Source organism: Vidua chalybeata, chromosome 22 (assembly GCF_026979565.1).
Source record: "Vidua chalybeata isolate OUT-0048 chromosome 22, bVidCha1 merged haplotype, whole genome shotgun sequence".
Taxonomy (NCBI): Eukaryota; Metazoa; Chordata; class Aves; order Passeriformes; family Viduidae; genus Vidua; species Vidua chalybeata.
The window spans coordinates 8,116,160-8,134,196 of NC_071551.1; the positions used below are offsets into that span (position 1 = coordinate 8,116,160).

General features: G+C 47.9%; 1 protein-coding gene across 6 annotated transcripts in view; it reads right to left on the reverse strand.

The window, feature by feature from the left end:
* The window catches only part of CASZ1 (castor zinc finger 1), a 276,777-nt gene that overhangs the window by 156,306 nt on the left and 102,434 nt on the right, over window positions 1-18,037 (reverse strand). For 5 of the 6 annotated variants that reach the window (XM_053962740.1, XM_053962738.1, XM_053962745.1 and 2 more), the window contains one exon: window positions 6,319-6,462. The exons of the other annotated variant lie outside the window; for it this stretch is intronic. The gene's annotated coding sequence lies outside the window, so the exon portion shown is untranslated. The remainder of the gene's footprint in view (window positions 1-6,318; window positions 6,463-18,037) is intronic. 6 annotated transcript variants of the gene reach the window in all.

Sequence of the window (18,037 nt, forward strand, 5' to 3'; positions counted from 1 at the left end):
GGAGTGCTAGGAAGTCAGGGATAGGCAGGGGAAGCACCTCTCATGGTCCAGCAGCTCCCTCTGGGCTGGGAAAGCCAGGGATACAAAAGTCTCATGGGCAAAGAAAGGAGCCTCTTGGGGGGAAAGCCAGAGCCCTAGGCTGTGCTGCTACAGCATATGATGCCAAGCAGCTCTCCTCACTTTATTCCTGTATCAGGAATCAAGGACATCCAATTCCTAGTTCCTTAAATATGGATGCAGAGAGGACAAACCCTCTCTGCTCCATACCATGTGTGAGCAGCTCAGGTAGGATCTGCACTATTCCACTGCCAGATAGCCCCAGGTAAAACAAGTCTACCAAAAAAATCATTCCTGGCTTTTGGGGCAACTGGCTTCAGCTCCTGTTGTAACTAGCCCTGGCAAGGGAAGATGGCACCCAGGTTCCTGAGTAGGCTGTTCTCTAGGTCAGCAAACTTCAGGGATGTGGTAATCAAGTAGAAATTGCTCCTATGTGACAACTCTTGTCAACCTTGTAAATCTTCATGATTTTCTTAAAGTCTGAGATCTTGCAAGTTACGTAAGATTTTTGTTTTGTACAAAAATGTGTGCACAGTGCTACCCTCCCTTTGCTCCCTCTGTTCTCCCACTTTCAGGGCACAGCAACCTGAAATGTGATCTGTGTGCATGCTGAACCATAGAAACCTTGGTATTATTAAGTCTTATAATTGCAGGGAGGAGGAGAGTAGCTTTTGACTTCTGAAAGGACAAGGCTAGCAATACTGTTTGCTCATTTTACTTTCAAACTCGCCTTAGTTTGTCCTCTCCCCTTTTCTCTTGCATGTTCTATCAACATACAGCTTAGACAAACTCAGCAAGAATCGCAAGAAAGACACTGGGACAGATTGTAAACTGCCCTGGCAAAAATCAGGATAGTTCTGCTGACAAGAAGTGCAGCTCTGGTACATCAACAGATGGCTTACCTGTAGCTCTTAATAGTTAATATATAACTGCAGTAATAGCAAAAAAGAGCCTCAGCACTACCACATAATTTGTCAGAGGAAATATGCTAAAACAGCCTTTCCATATTCAGCTCAAGTAGTGAGATAAGCCTCACCTCCAGCTCTGCCCATGGCCTGAGCACCAGCTCTGGAATGAGCCCCCAGCAGAAGACATCAGAGAACTGCTACCATTCACTTTACACTATTTGTTCATTTTTTGAATTTTCTGGTTTTATCAACAGATTTCTATGATCTGCATTTTGAACATGCATTTCCCTCAAACACTCATGTGCATACTTAGCACTGATTGCTCCAAGTGCTTTCCAACTGGTTTTCCTTGAGGAACTCTGCAGGTCAGCGTCCCTGCTGGCTGGAGAGCTGCCTGACAGACAGACAGACAGACAGTGTATATACAGGGCTGCCAGAGCTGAATGTGCTCCTAAATGTTAATGGAACCCTGCAAACTCACAAAGCACTATTATTATTTTGTCAGACAGCTGTTTCATCAGGGTGCCACAGAACTACTGCCTGTATCCCAGCTCAGAGAATTGTTGTTGGATTTAAGGTCAGGAAGAAATACTGTTGGATAGTTAAAGGAATCAGAAGATCTGGCTTCTCCTCCCAACTCTGCTTCTGAGTCATTATTAACATAAAATCAGGTTTGTTACATCAGTTAAGCTTGAGTAAATAAACCACGACTCATCACTGTGTTTTATTTTGCAATATTTCAGTGGGCTCCTCTCTACAAATAAACACTATTAAAGATCAGTGCAATTGCAGGTATATAGGGAAGGAGAGAAATGAAAGCATGTAAACAGGTCTAAAACCTTTATGAAGAGCAGGGCAAAAGCTCAGCTTTTTGGAGGATAATGATTTTCACAGGACAGACACGTAAAAATAAGGCAACCCTTACTTGGGGACACTAAAATACAAATGAGTCATGCCTGCAGGTCTGACAGAGCTGCTGGGTAAAAACTATTGGGAAACATCCTAATCCCCTTCTGAGGAGCCAAGGCTGAAATCCCAACGCCACTGAAGTTTACAGTAAAACTGGTGCTTGCTTCCCTAGCACCAGGATTTAACCTCTATAAATTTCAACTGTGAAGACAGAAGCCTTAGGAAGGAGATAGCCAACTTCATAAGCAGCAGTTCCAGGAGACTGAGGACATCACAAATTCAAAAGAACAACTGGAGGTGACAGGGAAAGCAAGATCTGAACCCATGAAGGCCTGGCTCAGTCCTGTCTCCTCCAGTCCTCCTGAACATCCCTTTATCCATCTGAGTTTTTGGGGCAGGCTGGTCTCCAGTGTGACAGTCACCCAGGCAACTGCCAGCCTCCACTGAAGCCCTGGGCTTCTTTAGGGCTAAGCTGCTCCGCATACCCACACACGTGCTTGCACCTAACTGCACCACAGGCTCCACAGACAGGCCTCGTTCAGCACTGGGAGGGATGCTGTTCAGCCAACTTCCTCACTGCCAGAACACATCTTCAGCTTTTGTCCCTCAAACAACTCTTCCTCCTTATGAGTAGCTGCAAAATCACCAGCTGCTGGGCACTGCAGGGCTTCTGGAAGGGCTTTGGGCTGCCCTTACCTTTATTTTTAAACTGACTCATTCCATGTCTCTCAAGAGCCTTTTAAGTGTTCTCTCCCTGAATTCTGGTATCAAGGCCCTTTCCTGAACATCTGAGACCTTTCAACCTGCTTGGACCCCACTGGTGGACTTCACCCTCCACCAAAAAGTTACGTGAGTGTACACTGTTATCCAAGCGAGCAGGAGGTGCTAAGGACCTTAGTGGATCAGTCTTCAGTCCCATTCCCAGACCAGATATGCTAAGGACAGCTACAAGGCCTGCCAAGCACATGATCCTCTTTCCCCTCCTTTGACTTCTCCCCATTCAGCTTTCCAACTAAACATCTGATCGAAGGCCTGGGGGAGGGAGCCAGAACTGTCCAGTCTGGTTATGAGTGAAGGTCATTGATCTAGCGCAGACCAGGGATGCAGAAAACAGGGGAGGGAGGGAAAAAATCCCCAGAGAGACAGAAGAGATGGAGCGAGGCAGGCAGAGGCAGCACGGGAATGAGTGCAGGGGAAGACAGCGGAAGTGGCTGAAACATGGTTTCACACTCCAAGACCCAAGGGCTGTTGTCAACTCGTCCTTCATGCTCACATCTTGTCACACTGGAGGTCAGGTCTCCCAAGCGTTCCTGAAGAGCTGAGCTAGCCCATATGGCAGGCAATATGTTAACAATATGGATCAGCTGCTCGTCAGGGCCTGAGCAGATGGATGTGACAACCCTGCTCTTACCCAGACAGGCTTTTAACATCTTCCCTCCCCTCTGCTCAGCCCTGCCGGAAGAGCTCTGCCTGGGAACTGCTGCCTCCAGCCTACCTGAACTATGGGGCCACAGGTCAGGACAAGCAGCATGGAAATGCCTGCCTGGCTGTACCTGGATGGAAGCAAGCAGGGTAGAGCCCCATTCAGACCAGTTCCTTGGCAGGAACCAGGCCAAGCGTTTATCCAAGGATAGTGTGCTGCAAACGGAAAGGCCTCGCTGCAATCCAGATATGTGCCATTAACTCCCAAGCAGGGTGATACAGGAGATACTGTATTCAGATATATGTATATGGCATGTTACCACCAGATGCTACACTTTACAGTCTAGACGGAGTTTTGTAACTGCCTGGGAAAAATTTCTCTCACAGAATATGTAATACATAAATAGATGTGTATTTTAATGGGCAAGTTAAACTCCTCCTGGCAAAGGTAGGCAAGTCGATTTCATACACAGGTGGGTAAATTTCCACAATGATTTTGCAAGGCTGTTTCATATTCCCCAGCCCAGCTCAGGATCTGAGCCGTCAGGGCTGGTTGGGCTGGCCCAGCTGCACTTCTGTGGAAGGCAGTGTTCCCATCTCATTGCCTTTGCAGCTGTGCCCATGCAGTAATCCCAAGGAGCCTAGCAAAAATAACTCCAGCAGTCCAAGCTAACCCACAAATTTAGCTTTACTTTAGGATTTAAATTGGGGGGGGGGGGAATATTTTGCAAATTCAAACACAGACAGAGCAGATAGTTCTAATCCCTTTCCTACACTTTTTTTAGCCTTTTCTCCCCGCATAAAAGCCTACCTTCATTAACTGAACAAGCAAACTCCCTCCAACCCTTATAGCTCTAGGACTAAACAGTCAGCTTCTGCTTATAAACAGTGAAAAAGCAATCACAGCCTAGGGATGGGCTCTGGAGAACGTGCAAACAGCCTCTGTAGCCCAAAGTAAATTGAGCTTGTTTTGAAAGTAGAAGCCATACAACTTGCTCTAGGGCAGAAGACTGGAACACAGGGATTTCTAGTCCAGAGCACGAGAGATCATAAAGCCACATGCCTGAAAGGCTAAATGCATCTCCTTCACTGCAGTGATGTTTGTAGAACTCACAGGGACTCAGAAAACAGCTGGAGTCCAGGGAAATATTTCTATTGTCACTAATGAGCTACTATCCCTTGGGAAGCAGCCCTGGAAGGACACTCAGCAATGCACCCAGTAGGCACTGGGAGGAGACAAATGTGGAAAAGGATAACTGATTTGCAAGAACCTGATCCACAAGGATCACTTCAGCATTTAAAGAATTCCTGATGTATCAGTCTCCTCCTCTTACCTTCTTGTCTCAGAGGCTCTGCTCATCCCAGGTCCAGATCAGATGGACAAAGCAGGGTTTTCAATATCAGGAGCTACACAAGCAGAAACCTGTGACAGGGGTCACAGGAAAAGCTCCTTGATGATGAAAAAAATCACCTAGAACCTATGAGGCAGCATCCTCAGCACAGTTTTTTTCCCCTGGATGTTGGACCTCTCTGGAGAGGCACATAAGGGTGTTTGGTGGAAAATTCACCTGCTGCAGTCAAACCTGGGAATTTGTGTCTTATTTGGTAAAACCTCAAGGCTCTTCATGTTCCTTTACCTTATTCCCTCAGGCAGAGCTCCTATTTGGGAAGCTTTCTTGCCTCTTGAGGCCTGGGAAGGCATTGCTCTAAAAGGGGACACAAGCACCAGAGCAGCTCACACAGGGATAAAGGCCAGAGTTCGCTACATTAACAGTTCAAAACCAGGCTTTCCAAATAAAGCATGCCAGACCCTGGAGGTGTTTCAGCACTAGGAAGGTGTGGGAAGGCACAGCTCACCCCTATCCCATCCTGAAGCACACTCTTTACTGGCAGATTTACTGAAAGCACTCAGGTATGTAGGCTCTGAACACATGGCAAGAACTACTGAGCCTTAGAGTATCATGGCTGTTGCTCTTTCAGGTAGGGCTAGGGCACTCGGAACATGAGTGAATTCCTCTGTGCCACACACAGCCAGCAATGGAGAGGGACTGCTGGAGCCCCAGACCGACATCTGAGTCCTGTGACTATTCTCATCTCATCTCCCCTCTTGCTAAGCCAAGACAGACCCTCTACCTAGACCCTTCCAGTTCAGGTCTCAGCTGCACCTGCGACTCACAACAGCTTTGGACACACTGCTTTGTCCAGGTATCATTTATGACACAGCAGCAAAAAATAGAGGAAGATGATGATACAGAATCCCCTCAGGCACTTCAGTTGCTGATCTTCATTTATTCAGGCATCACCAGCATTTAACGATGTCAGCAAAGTATGGAGATAGTCCCTGACAATAGCTCTCTGCCCTACAGAGCACATGTGATGTCATGCAAAGGCCAGACACAGCGAGGATCCTCAGCCCCTTCCACCTGCAGCAGTATGGCACTGCCACCAGGTACCTCCCAAATCCCAACCCATTGAGAAGAAATCTGTTATCCTACTGTTGTGTCATACCTTTCTTTGCAGAGAAGCTATGATGGCAGCCAAGCAGAGAAGAAAGTAAAACAGCTTTTAGAAACAGAGTCCCACCCCCTCACAACTGCTCTGAGTTACCCACCGTGACCACAGACATCCTCAAACTCCTTCTGTGAAACAAGTCAATCAGAAACTGTCCCACACAATACTAACCCAGGGGACTCCCGTGTGTACTACTTAGCCAACTGTTAACACTGCACAGCAGCTCATTAGGAAGAAAGAGGTGAAGAGAAAGAGCTGCTCAAACCAGCTGGGTGTCTGTACAGAGGTGGGCAGTGATGGCAGGGGTAAACCCAGTCCTGCTTGTAAGCCAGCCCAAGCCAAACCAACATCCCACCATACATTTACCACCTAAGCCACTGACTTTCCACTGCTCTTTCAAACTTCATAGGCTAGAGATTTCCCAGTTACGGGAATGAAAGCTCTGGAGAGCCAGAATCACTCCCTCCAGTCCTACTTCAGAGCTGCTTGATCACAGAAAAAAAGCTACTACCTTGCATTGAGAAGTCACAGGCTTCAAGGTCCATTCCAGTGTACAAAGCCAGGACAGAAGTCAGGTTCTTTGTTTTGGAGGTGGTCTCAGGTGAAGACAGTGTGAATTAGATGGCCTCCCTTCACTTGGTGAAGTCTCTTTTCCCTGAGGAGAGTTTCAAAAGGAAATGAATATTCCTTACTGAGCAGTACCAAAGCTCAGGTGAATCACAAGCACAAGCAGTGACGCCAGCCTCAAATGCTGCAGCCACCCACAGACCTGAGCCCTTGGTCACACACAACAGGCCAGCAAGGCAAGGCATTTCATGCCTCCTGAACACGCTGCATCCCCATCTCCTTGTCTGCTATGAGTGGTACTCAAACTCAAAAGCCAAGGTACAAACCACCCAGGTGACTATTCGGCGGGCCATGCACTCCAACTTTCCCCAGGAAAAAAATCCAGGTCAGTCAGTAGCAGAAGCAGCCTATAGTAACTAAGCCACTTATAGCTAAGAGCTTCACCTGTAGCCAGCTGAGCGTTCCTGCCCACGTGAGCCTGTGCTGCCATCCCTCCTTTGGGGGGAATCCAGAAGCACAGAACTCCTTGTCCACCCCCACATCAAATCTCATGCCCAGAAATGTTACACATACAACCAGATGAGACAAAGGAGAATTATTATTTGCAGTTTAGTGAGGCCCACAGTAATTAAGGGACTTGTCAAAGCTCACTTGGCAAATCTGAGGCAGAACTGAGAACTACAGCTAAATCTCTCAAATTTTGGTTTGAGAGCTGGACTGCAAAAGTCCTGTGCTCCTTGGCTGCATACTGCTACCTTTGCAACAGGTTTCACCCTTCTCCCTGCTCTCCCTAGACAATTAAGACAATTCCCTTCTACTCCTGCATTGAAGGAAATGTACAAATGCACAGATTAAAATAAAAAAACTTTTACCTTCCAAAATTATAAAATGTCTTAGCTCCAACCTTTGTCAGAAGCTCAGAAGCTTTAGGCTCTTCTATGAGGTGGGATTTGTAGACTGGAGGTTTCTGTTGTTGGTGTGTTTTTTTTTTTTTTTTTTTTAATTTCCATTGGACAATAATAAAAGAAGCAAAACAAAAGAGGGTTGTTGAGATCAACTTGTGATAGGTGTCTGGCCAAAGAAAATGGAGCCAAAGAAGTCAGAACCCTGAAACCAGCAACCTTTGTGTCAATTTAAGCAAATATTGTGGCGTTTCCATGGCAATTCCTGTTTTGAATATCCACTACACTCACTTTTTAAAGGGCTTTTCCTGTTTGTGTTTCAACTTCAAAACCTGTAAATATTTTCAGCCTTAACACATCCCGACCTCCCCCAGCCCCTGAAATGAGATACTATCAATGCTCTGTCCTGAGATCTGCTGTCTGCAGTACCCCAAAGCTGTTGAAAATTCATGGCAAAGGCAGGGTGGCAGCCCAGGACAGCTGGGGACAGCAGAGGCTTGGCTGGCCCTTTGACACACTCTCGGTGCCAGCCCCCACAGCTGTAGGTACAGGAGCCCGTTCCATGCTTTTCCAAAACTGATGAGTGAAAAGAGCTATCACAAACATTCAGCACTGATAGCATCAGCCCAAGGCGAGCAGCCTGCAGCAGGTATTTTGCCAGTCTCCTTCCATCCCACTCTGCCAGCTCAGGCTGCCTGTGACTCGCCACTCCAGCTGCAGTTTCTGCTGGGAGGCTCTTCCTGTGACCTGCTCAGGGCCAGCTGCTCACACAGCCCCAGCGCTGCCCCCTGCCCTGACCCGGCTCTCCTCCCTTCCCTTCTGCCTCAGCTGGGCTAAGGCTGTCAGTCACACTGATTTATGGGGTGCTGTGTCATGGGCAAGTGAGAATGAAGAGTCAACCTTGTCCTCACTTGTAACCTGGGCTAGGGTGTAAATTCCCCAGCGTCCTCAGCAGCAGCCTGCAGGTCCCTGCTGCATTGCTCTGTCCCTGCTCCACCAACACAGAGCCCATGGGGAAAAGTCCTGGGGAAGGAGCCCTAGTCAGGGACTGGTGTCACTTGTCACATCTGAGCATCAGGAGCCTGCTGTTAACCTTCTCCCCAAAGAATAAAGCTGCTCCTGCATCTAATGCTGGGTTGGAGGTGGGGGGGGGGGATATTTGGCATGCATGGAGGTGCACAAAAACACCTTCTGCTGCACTTCAGAGACACGTGAAGGACTTTCATCCCCAAGTCCCCAAGTCTGAAAGCTTCAGCCTGTCCTGCTGGAATACAGCCCTTCCTAGCAGCCATGGGAGTGCACTGGTTAATTCTGAATTTCCTGGCTGCGATGGATTTGTGCCAGGCCTCCAGTGTTAGCTTAGTGTAATTTTTGGGAAGTTAATTTCCTTTTTTTTTTTTTTTTTTTTTTTTTTTTTTTTTTTTTTTTGTGGTGCTGTTTTTTTTGTTTTTAATTTTTTGTTTGTTTTGTTTTGTTTGTTTTGTTGTTGGGGTGGGTTTTGTTGTTTTGTTTTTTTTTTATTTTTTATTGAAGGTTCTTTCCTCTTTTAAATCAAAAAGTAGGAGCATTTGGATGGGCGTCAGGATAAGGCTATCCATCTGTGGGCTGTAGCTTCCCAAGAGCATTTTATAGGCACCATGGCACCTGCACAGAACAGCCATGGAAACAAACACCAAGTGACTCCAAAGGCTGTTATGCCGAATGCCCACAGAGGCAGCCTCCAGAGCGGTCCTGTCCTCGCACGAGCATCACTCCTCGGTCCCGACCACCTTTCCTGCAGTGCTGGGTGCTTCTGATACCACCTCAGATGATGCACAATGCCTGCTGTCCTGGCCAGCTTCCAGCTCAGGTAATTACATCCTACAGGAGTTTCAGATGGATATTTTATCCCTTCTTCACTTCCGGCCCTGAGCTGCTTCAATGGGAGTTGCTAAAACTCTATCCAGATCCACCCCGGATGTGAGTGCGTGGAGGGAATTCTGTGCATCCCAACAGGTCCCAAAGAGCCTGGTGCTTCAGCAAACAACCTCCAAAAACATGTGACAGCATACCTTCTTGTGTACATCCCGTAACACCCCCACCTAAGAACAAGGTGCAGAGCTGGGAAAACAACTGCCCTACCACACCAGGAACCAACAATTTCTGCACGCATGTGCTAAACACTGCCAAACGGAGCATGATTTGGGACACAGACACTGGCTCCTGTCCTTTGCTGAAGCGAGAACTTGCCTCCCATCATCTCACAGGCTTGGCAAAATTAGGACTTGTGGTGGCAGTGGTGTGAGGCTGAAGCCACAGCTGCTGGTCAGCCTTGGCCAGTGGCATTACATGCTGCAAGGGGTACAAGTGATTTTGAATATACAAGAAAAGGCGTGCCAGGTTTAGAGCAGCCGTGAGAATGCGCCTAGGGTCCGTGACAGGCCAGGTCAACAGGCCAGGTGTCAGTGAGCAGGAAACACTGGCAGGGTGACACTCTCACCAATTCCTGACAACACGTGCTCCAAAGTACAGGCAAAGAGGTGGGTCCACCTCCCTCCTGAGGGAGCAGTGTTTTGGCATTTGCCATCCATTTGCCATGGCCACAAGAATTCAGAGCCTGTCCAAGCTGTCTAAGACATTTGGAAATGATGTGCTGACCCACCCTCCACTCAGTACAGCCCAAGAGTCCCCAGGCTTGTAAGTGGGCTCTACCTAACCTCTGTTTTGTGCCCTCTTTGTCTTATTCTTTCAGCAGATTCTGCACCAGATGCTCACCTGGTGTAAAATCAGTGCAGTTTCGGTGGCTTTAGTGAAGTCATGCCAATTTAAATGAGTTGAGGATCCGGCCCTCCAAGTTACTCGAGTTGCCAGTTCTTCCTTTGGATAATCCTGAGGGTGATTTCACAGCAAGCAGCAGCACAGGCCCAGCCAGCCTGGCAGGATCAGCTGTGCTTTCCTACCTCCCCTCTACCCCGCCACCCTCCCTGCCCCAAGTCAGGCAGTCCCTGCTGTGAGACCCTGCTGCAACAATGCTGGACCCGTCATCATCTGCTTTGTGTACTGAGTTTCCTTCTCGCTGTTGCTTAATTAAAGATAGATACAGCACAGAGTAAATTACTCTGGGCTTTCCATCAGGGCTTTCTACTTGCTCCTTGCAGGAGAGTTTTTGCCTTTACAGGGCACTATGTCATACTTGCCAAGTATTTGGAGAGGGTGCTGGTTGCTTGTCCAGCAGCAAACCCCAACGAGTTTAGGCTGACTGTGAAACGGCATGTCTTTATGAAGAAACTAAATACTGTCTTTCCCTCTCTCTACTCTCACCAGTCTCTGCTCCAGGAAATGTAAAGAGCCCTTCACTGCCTGGCAGCTGCTGAGTGAGCAGCTACGAGTCCCTTCCTCACCCCCAGTTCCTGCCACCCTCACCACGTCCCAGCGTGAGGGAAGCAGGCAATACAGGCACAGGGAACATAGCAAGGCTTCAGCAGGCACTGGATGCACAAGAACATTACATGCTCTGCCCTCACAAGTCCTTTGCTATCCCCCCAGAGCAATTTTCTAGGCAACAGCGTGGTTGCATTCCCTCCTCTATCTCCTAATAAATATCACACTAAGCAAGATGAGTATCTTCTTCCCAGACCAAGCAGCATGACCCACTTTCTGAATCAGGGCAGATGCAATTGGGCCCTGGAGTCCTGGACCCCTCCCAAAGCAGAGAGATTTTGTAACAATTACAGCAAGAAGCAGAAGGAATAGCAAAGTAATAAGTGATCAAAAAGTGCAGTGGTGGAGTTGAAGCTGTGGGGTAAGTACTGCTCCTTGCCATCTGACATTTTCCTAGGACACTGAGGCAAGAGCTGACATTCACACATCTCTCCTCCACTGCCCTACATTCCTCAAAAGTAACAGGTCCAATTTCAAATTCTGGCTAATGGCTCAGGCAAACCAACTGTTGCCCTCCTTGCACATCCACCCTGATTCTTCCCCTTCTTTTTTTCCGTTCCGCACAGCAGAGCAGGAATACAGGATTCATGTTCCAGCAGTGCCAATCCCCCGTTGCACAGAAATACACATACAATTATCCTACTTTGCCCCAGTGACAGCCTTGAGGCTTTTATCAAAGCACCTGTGCCCAGTGTCCCAGCACTGACACCTGGCTTGTAGTCCATGAGCTTGCAGGGGTGTCACTGCCTCTGCCCCCTCACCCCCAAGTCTCTCATGACCCAGAGGTTCCCAGACCCGTTGTTCACAGTGGGGAGGCTTGAGCTGGGATCCTTTACAGGTGCAGTAAAACCAAAAGCCCCTGCAGAAGACTCGTGCTTTGGGCCAAGCCCAGCCTGGCTCACTACAGAGGAGGTGGCTGGATCCTGATCCCAGCAGTACCATTCTGTTTGGAGATGCTCCATTTTTCCACAGAACAGCTCTGTACTCTCCCAGAGGTAGATGGGATCAGATTATGACCCAATGGGCAGGGAAAGCAATTAAAAGGAGGTGTGTGAACACCAATAAGGCTTTCATTACTTGAATCCACAAAGAAAACTTCCCTCCCAGGGGAGCACTAAGTCTCCATGGCCAAAAAGCATATAGAAAATCCCATACCAAAGAGGATAACATGCCAGTGCCCAGACTGAATCCTGGGCCATGCTCAGCCCTTGGGGCACACAAACCCACGAGCATCTCTGCCCAGGGGTGCTGGGACACCCACCAAAGGGTCACTGCTCTGAAAAGCTCAGTGGGAAACTCACCTGGGAGTGTTACAGCAGAAGCCCAGCACTCTGAACAAGACGAGACTCCTGTGCCAGGGTTGCACAAACAGCACTCAAAGCAAGTCGGACAGACAGGAACGACAGGCAGGGAAAGGAGTGGAGCTGCTGTCGCACACTCAGGAGTTCAGAGCTGGCTCTGGCTTCCAGACTCTGGATTTCTTCCCTGCTCACTGCCTACCTGCTGGAACACACCACCATCCAGCCAACAGCACAGAAACACACACTAATAGGGGCTCTGACCAGCACCAACAGCTGCCTTTGATGTTTGACATGGTGAGATAAAGCAAAAGTAACTTTTAAAGGATTTCCATGACATTTTTTATTCCCAGCTAAATAAAAGAATTTTAAAAAGAAACAGAAAAAGAAGACCCTTTCACCCAAACTTCAGAGATAAAAAGAGAGGGAAAAAATCTTCATCTTAATTCAAAATCCTATTTGATGTGTCGTGGCATGAAAATGTTTTTCACTGCATTTTTCCAGTGTGATCTCATGCACCCTGCAAATGGGGTACGCCCAAAACACCAGGTATTTTATGGGACACAAACAGAACACAAACACACAATTAAAAAAAAAAAAAAAAGGGATTGGTAAATATTTAAATTAATCTGAGCTGGCATCTGTGCAGCCTCCCCTCCCAGAGAGAGGGATGTTTGCAGCTCTGAAAAAAATAAAAGTGAATAACATGACCTTTTCCTTCATGTTTGTTAGCTCACTGCAGCTTGGTGAGTTGGGGCAGCCCAGGCACCTCCCAAACGAAGTCCAACAAGTGCAGCTGGGGCTGCTCCCCTGCCTGGCTCAGTGGGCTTGAGGGGACAGAGATGGTGGGGAATTGCTTCAACCTGTTTGCAGTCTCACAGCGTAATGCATGGGTTTTGTTGTGTTTGGTTTGGTTATTTTTTTTCTTTCCAGTTTTAATTGTTGGAGGAGTTTATGAAGCTGTTTGCCAAAAAACAATCGACTCCAGGGAGCCAGCTTACACAAAAAGGGTGTGCCGCCCGAGTGAGGCTGTGGAGCCATGGAAACCACCACCTTTTGCATTTGCCCAGGTGAAGCCAAAGCTTGGTGGATGTCTTGTGAAATCAGCAGGGATCTGCAAGGAAGTGAAACACATACATGCAATTGTGCGTTCAGCATTCAGAACGGTGGTCCCATTCACTGGCACCACAATCTCCCACAAGCAAGGGGGAATGCTCACACCTTAGCACAGCTGGTTTCTCTCACAGGTCACACCGGCACACCAATGAATGCACACGGTGTTCCAAGCAGACCCGGGTCAGCAGGGGCTCTGGCAGAGGCAGTGCTGCCCAGCAGCACACACAGAGTGCATTGGCAAAACTCACCCAAACGGCTGTGTGACCAGGTAACTGGGAACCCGCATGCACAAGTGAAGAAAGGGCACCCCTGCAGCACAAGAAAATATCCCAAAAGCAGAGATCGTGCTTTAGGTGCTTGATCTGACCTGCAGGAGAGCAGCCAGTGGTGGTGGCAGGCAGGGGATGGTGAGGGGACAAGGGGTGTTCCCTCACATTTCTCTGCAGCAGTGGGGTATGAGGACTGTGCCACACAGGACCCCGTGTCCAGACACAGATGAGCATTTGGGAGGGGGATGTTTGTCTTGTGGGTGGCTGGAGAGGGACCCTGGCTGCATTCTTCTCAGTCTTAGAAAAGAAAATAGAGAATTCCTCAGGAGCACTGGCTGCTGGCCTGACTGACAGAAAACAATCCAGGAACAAAGCACAGAGAAGGGATTTTACAGCCACCCCAGCTCCTGTGTGTCTGCTCCAGAACTATCCTGCTACCACTGGGAAATGGAAGAGTGCTCTGAACTGTGGTTCTTTTCAAAGGGGTATCATCCATTATTCCCCACTGCCAGCTGCTGAAAGCTGCATTTGAGGTTACAGGGTTTCAAACACTCTCATGGAATACAGGCAGGGAAGTGAGCAGAGAACAAAGCCTTCTTACCTAGCCAACTCCTGGAGAGAACATTGTGTGACATATGGTACAACCTGGAAAAACTGAATGCGCATAGAAAATCCACTGGAACAAAGTTCAAGGATCATCCTCAAAATCAGAACTGGCCAGAGCCAGGTGAGAAGCCAGAAGTTTCTTTGGCTGGTTTGACTTCAGTGTGCTTCACACTAACAGTGGGATGATTCAATCCTGATACTTCTCTTACATGAAGCCAAAGGTCCCTGACCACAAACCCCAACAAGAATTAGTTCCTATGCTCCATGAACCCTGCAGAGAGGAGTACTGACCCCTTAACACAGGAGAGATGAGGGCAATGACCTTTCCCTTGGTGCAAGGGAAGGAGGGAAACCTTGCAAAGCCCATCACTCCTTTTATGATTCATTGTTGGCCTCCACACATGTATTTACACCAGATCAAATGTGTCACCAAATGCAATGACCTGGCTTTTCCCCTTTGATTGCCTGGCCATTTCCCAGCCCCAAATTCTCCCCTTTTGTTCAAGAATCCCAAAGTAGGTGCCAGACACACACTTGTGAATTACTGTCTAAGTGGAAGGTCCTTGGGGTGACCTCCCAGAGAAGGCAGAACTTGTGGCATGGGGCAGGACTCTGGAAGAGCACCCAAGTCTTCCAGCCACTGTGTGCACCTCTGAGCTGTCCCTTGGCCTAGCCCATGGCCACTGCAGAGCCTGCTGCTCCCCAAGGGCAGCTGAAAGGAACAAGGGGAGTTCCCTGGGCAGGTTCCCCCAAGGGGGACCATGGGAAGAGCCCAGCAGATCCACAAAGCAGGAAAATGTCGGTAAGGCTTGGTGCGTCAGCCTTTCTGGCATCGACCTCCCAAACTCATTCAAATATTTCCCTTTTTTTTTTTTTTTTTTTAATTTAATGTTCCCTATAATTCATCTGTCCCAAAAGGTAATCAATAGAGGCCGTAATGAAAATTTGAGCCATATTTTATGATCCACTGCAGGAGAAAGGGCCACATCAGCAGGACCGGCCTTGGCTTCCAGCATCATTTCTGTGTGCATTCACCTGCTCGCTGGCCAGATTCCCTCCTCCACGCACCCAAGGCTGCTGACAGGGGCAGACCCTCCAGGATAAACTTCCACCCTTTCCTCCAACTTCAAACAGCTGCCGCTGGATCCACAGTTGAAGATGTACGTGAGGGGGTAAAGGAATTTCCTACAGATTGCAAAGGGCCGTGACCCCATGCCCCTAGGGAGCCTCCAGACCATCCCTCATATTCTCAGCCCTCAAACAAGTCCTATGACCCTCTACCAGGTCCATGGGGATATGATGATCATGTAGCCAGATATGAAGAATTACTTAAACCCTTCATAGTAATTCCATAATCCCTGGTGAAGTCTCTCAGTCAAGCTGGGCTTTATGATCCTCCCAAACATGAGGACAGTCACTAAAATGGGGAAAGAAGAGGAATTCCCCTAGGAACTGCCTGAGTCAAGAGCCTGCTGTGCTGCACTGCAGCCCTTCAGGGCTCCCACCATTGACAGTAAAGACCAAAGAAGCACCTTTGGCCTCCCTGTTTCATGAGCAGCCATACAGTTGCAAATGAGGGATCATGGTAAGCTCAGTACTGTCCAATTCCAGACACTGAACATTAGCAAGCACAGGAGCATACTCCACAGCATCACTCCAGCAAAACACTCATCTCTTCTCCCTCCTGTGCACTACCACCTGGGTCTCAGTCCTACAGATACATTCAAGCTTTTGAATGGTTTGAAAACGAGAATCTGAAATCCCAGTTTTGTTGAGCACCACTGGAAAAACAAGAAGAGAAACGTTGCAGGGACCTAAAACATGTTCTCACATCTAACACAAAAATCCATGTCCAGTCACTAAGACGGTACTCCTCCATATCTAGTTCCAGGGGAAGCTCAAACAAACACAGTTACTTCCCTTTTTTCCTTTTGGGCACAAATACTACAACTAACCCCAAATCTATGCATTTCAATATAGAGTGTATTAATTTAGGAGCCATGCTGACCTTGCTTGCCCAAGTGGGGAGTGGCAAGAAGAGGCAATCATGTCTCAGTGCCACCTACACACGCTGCTGTGTGTTTTTCAATCCACACTGTAAATCCTACAGCACTCCAGAGCACCTCGATCTATCCTCCTGGCACACAACTAGCAGGCTTGCTGGTTTTGCACATGCACATGGATGCAGCCAGGGCTGAACGAAGGCAAAAGCCTTGGTCGTGTTCCCGGAACCCTTCTCCATCTCAGATTCCCAGCAGCAGGTTCCCTGTCCTCCCTTTAAAGGCTGGAGCATATTTCATTGCCTGAAGCTGCCGCATCTGCAGGGAGCCGGAGGTAACAAAACCGTCTTTGATTTGGCCAAGGGAAAAATATCAGAAGTGAAAGGCCAGAGTGAGGAATTTATAACAGCAGCTAAGGCAGCAAAAATACAAGCCCCTGACCAGAAGCTGCCCTCCTTCTCAGCATGTCATGTTGTTTAGTTTCCCATGTGTCTTGAAGGGGCAGGATATTGCAGAGAGCCTAGCCAGAAACTACCAATTTCCTACACACACGAGCATACTGACACCCTCACTAGACCCCTGCACAGCATCAACCTGGAGGCATAAGCTGCAGTTCCAGGGAAACCTCAGCTCACCCAGACGTGCAGGTGGGAATCCTGTACAATGTTATTGCTCAAGACATTACTTTAAAAATGATGTAGCACCACTGTGCAGGTATAGTGATGGAAATATATCTCCCAAGATAGAAATGCCCTCTGTCGTGGATGGACAGACTGAATCCCCACAACCAGCAATAGCAAGAGTGACAGCCTAATATTCCCACCTTTCCTTTCTCATGGAAACTTGGAAATCAACCATCCTTGTTTAAAAAATAGAACACAATAATCAAACTAATTGATGTTTGCACTACATAAAATGAGGTGACAGACTTGAAAGATGTGGGGCTTAAGGACTGTGAATCCAGAGAACATGGATAAGCAGCTTCATGCTTTAAACTTACACTGGAAAGGGGACTGAAATCCCAAGCAGAACTGGGAAAGCACTGCCTGCCATCTCTGAAGACCTGTGTCAGCACCACACAGAGCCATCCTCCTTTTTTAATCCAGCTGCCAACACAGCAGTGATAGAGATACCTGCCTGCGAGAGCTCACGGAAAAGCACGCTGGAACATGGCTGTTGTAGTCACTGCTAACTTGCCCCAGATTTGAACTGGTGACCCTTACTAATATCATCCAGTCCCTTGATATCCTCAGGGAGCAATCAGCACGTTTTATTAACCCAGCCAATTTTGGAAGTGCATAGGCAGTATTCTAGTTACTTGTTACAATTATGCATTATAGGTCCATTTCACCCATATGCCTGTGCTCAAGTGATGTGCAGCAGAGCTTTCTGCTGTCAGACTGATGGCACGAGGAGCCCAGGCTGAGCCAGCCCTGGTGTTCTCAGAGGCCCAGTGCCTACAGACATCGCTTGCAGCAGTGATATTCCAGCCTAATACAAAGCCCCAGAGATCCCCACAACCAAATCCATTTTTTAAAATTACATGTTTCCACCTATTGGTCCCTGGACTGAAGTAATTGCTTTTGCTAGTTCTAAAAGCCAGAGCTGTTTCCCTGAAAAAAAATGAGCAAGTGCATGGGAACTCAGAGACATCCTCAGATTTCTGACCTAAAATCCCCATATATGCAGATGTATTTGCTGCCCAGTCAAAATTCCAGCTTTACTGCATGGCATGCCACAGGGAATTCTTCGCTCCACAGTGAAGGTGGGAAAACAAGGAGTTAAAGTAACCAGACCAAACTCAAACAGCAATTTAGTCAAATCTACGAGATTTGTCTGTGCTCTAACCACTGGGTTATTCCCTTCTTCGCTAAATAAACTTCTCAGTCTAAGGGGAAAGTGCTATTTCCACTTAATGACTAGTGTTTTGTGAGGGGGGTTAATTTATTATTTTTTGTTAAAGACGACACCCTACAACAGGGAAGCTGCTTAGCAGGGGATTAATCCAACACCAGCTTTGGTTACTATTTGGTTCAGTTAAAGACTCACTGA